The sequence below is a fragment of the Paramormyrops kingsleyae genome, chromosome 4 (assembly GCF_048594095.1).
Source record: "Paramormyrops kingsleyae isolate MSU_618 chromosome 4, PKINGS_0.4, whole genome shotgun sequence".
NCBI classification, from domain to species: domain Eukaryota; kingdom Metazoa; phylum Chordata; class Actinopteri; order Osteoglossiformes; family Mormyridae; genus Paramormyrops; species Paramormyrops kingsleyae.
In genome coordinates, this window is record NC_132800.1 from 18397530 (window position 1) to 18400283 (window position 2754).

At 40.4% G+C, this 2754-nt stretch overlaps 1 long non-coding RNA gene across 1 annotated transcript; it reads right to left on the reverse strand.

Annotated features, from left to right (window-relative positions):
• Window positions 1-494: 494 nt before the first annotated feature.
• On the reverse strand, window positions 495-1412 carry LOC140588942 (uncharacterized). Its single transcript, XR_011990171.1, has 2 exons — window positions 1361-1412; window positions 495-785 (listed from the first exon to the last, which is right to left on the reverse strand). It is a non-coding gene; the product is annotated as an uncharacterized lncRNA (long non-coding RNA).
• Between the last annotated feature and the right edge of the window lie 1342 nt (window positions 1413-2754).

A 2754-nucleotide genomic window follows, 5' to 3' on the forward strand; every position in this document is an offset into this window, starting at 1 on the left:
GGTCATAAGATGAGCAGTTATAAACATACCATACATACGCAATTGCTATTATGTTACTTTCCGTACACATTACTAATATATATATTGGTCTTGCCTTAACTGTTATAAACATATACTATATACGATTGCTGGAACGGCGCAAATGCGTACGTATTTTATGTGCATTTGCGCTGATATGACAAGAAATTATTGTGCATTTTAACCTGTATATGCTAATTTGTACTTCATTTGCGGTATATAGGTTGAAATGCACGGTATTTTCTTGTCATATCAGCGCAAATGCACATAAAATACGTACGCATTTACACTGTCACAGCAATCGATTGCCGCACGTATCGCTTTTAAAGGTGAATGCGTACTTGCGTACCAGTTATGCAGCCCTGTATGTGTTGTATAAATGATCAACATGTAACAATTATATTCAATCAACTGCTAAATTTATTTAGACAGCAACAACAAACAGAATGAAATTTAAAAAAAATCAATCAACACACTCATGTGCCAGTAATTTAATCTTTCTCATAACAGACAGCATTAACCCGGAGGCCCCGCTGGTCAACACAGGCCTGTAAAAATAATTCCATGTCCTCTTGGATCTGAAAACCAAAGAGGAATGGCTCCTTGGATTCTATCTTGTCTCCATCCAGCACATCCCTTAGGGCCTCGGGGCGGTGCTCTTCCGTCATGGTCACATATTTGGGAAAGGTTATCTGCCCACTGAATAGAGCCTCATTCCCCTCAATCCACTCCATAGCAACGTGTAGATCAGAGATGATTGCTGGCTTCTGTCAGAAGCATAGGAAGAAACGTTATTATATGTATATTATTATAACACTTTTTCAGAAATAAAACAATTTACTGTTAAAAGTAAGGTTTAATGTGTACACTGATCAGACTGAGTTCCACAGACTTGCGCTTTCTTAGTCTGAATACAGGTGCATGTTCACCTTTCAGCACAGCCTCTGATTCCTTTGTCCAGTGTGCAAAAACCTTCCCATAACTTATAATGGAGAAATACTGATATTGTTAATTTACAATCAGAAGTTCATAAATCAATGTTCCTGTTAATGTAATGACAAATGTAATCTCAAAAAAACACAATACACAGTGTGAGGATTACTGCACCTACGGCTTCCAACTGAATACACTTAACTGTTAGATGGTTAATAAGACTTTGCAACATGCCCGAAGAACCGAGAACCAAAAAAAAAGTTTTTAAAGTAAACAATAAATGTTTTCATGGAAAGCCTGTTCTATATGACAACAAATGCTAAAACAGCTCGTCAAGCAACATAACGTTAGACTCAAATATTGTGTGCACACGGGATTATTTTAATGTTTGTCGCTTCGCTTAACTTACTTCAGATTCGCAGACCTGCTCCAGACTCTCTTTTTTTTGCTAACAGAGTGGTAGTTTCCGGTAGAGGTCACGTGTTTCCTGTGGAGCTCCACTTTACGTCCGTAAAGATGAGATCCACTTTACGCCCATTAAAATCACGTATTTCCTGTGGAGGTGACGTATTTCCGGTGGAGCTCCACTCTACAGGCGTCTGCAGCTGGACACTCTTGAATTTTGGCTTAGTTGTCAGTGTGAACGCACTAGGTTGTCATGAGATGGAGAGGAAGATGGCGGAATAAGCGATTCAACGATCTGCGGGTCTGATTTAGAAACGTGATTTAGATGTCCTGAAAAGTACTTCACCGACAAACAGTTACTCCAGAAGGAAATAGAAGGAAAGTGAAACCCCCCTGGAAGTTACTTTGGAAGACCTTCAGACGGACATAGTGATAAATCTAGAGCGATAAAAATGGCTAACCCTAAGCTAACAGGTAGCCTTTCCGACCATGATTACAACCTCGCTGCAATGCAGGAAGTATGTGAGGATGAAGAAATAGGAGAGATGGAACTTCAACAAGATAGGGCAAGACCCACGGGCGACCACACTCCGTTACCAAGTCCCAACCGTAAAAAAATGAAAAGCAAAACTACCGGGAAGCAGGTGAGCATTGAGAACATACTGTATATGAAATCTTACTTGCCTTCACAGAAAGATGTGAGGAAAGGTTTGATTCGCTCGACAAGAAATTGGAAGCCTTTGAACAACGCATTGATGCAAACACAAAGGCAACCAAAGAAAATAAAGAGGAAATTGACAAAGTAAAGACAAAGATGGAGTCGCTGGTGAAGGAAAACAAAGAATTAAAGGAGAGCTGTCTGGAGAGCGCACGGTATCGCAGAAGATGGAACCTCAGAATACTGGGCCTGACAGAGAAAGAAAATGAGAATACACGCGAAACAGTAATTGGCATTCTAACAAGAGTGGTTCCTGTGTCAGTGGAAAAATTGCAGCTCATGGTTGATACAGTACACCGACTGGGGATAAAAGACAATGCTGTGAACAACAAAGTGCCTAGACCAATCATTATTCAGTCTAGCATGAGGACGGCTAGGGATGAAGTATGGAGGAAGTCCAAAGAGGCCAGGGTCTGCAAAGAACTGAACATAAAATTTAAAGAGGACTTCTCCAAAGAAGACCGTGAAGCTCGGATCAAGCTGTGGCCCAAGGTACAGGAAGCTCGAAATGATGGCAGAAGAGCATTCCTGAAGGAGGGTTATGCAATAATAGACGGTAAAAGAATTGATCCGTGAGATACATTTAAAGCAATGTTTTAGCTATATGTTGAGCTACAGAGAGTTATAGTTGCTACTTACAAAGAGGGGGTAGTATTTTGGTAATGTGGCTGAGTACTGTT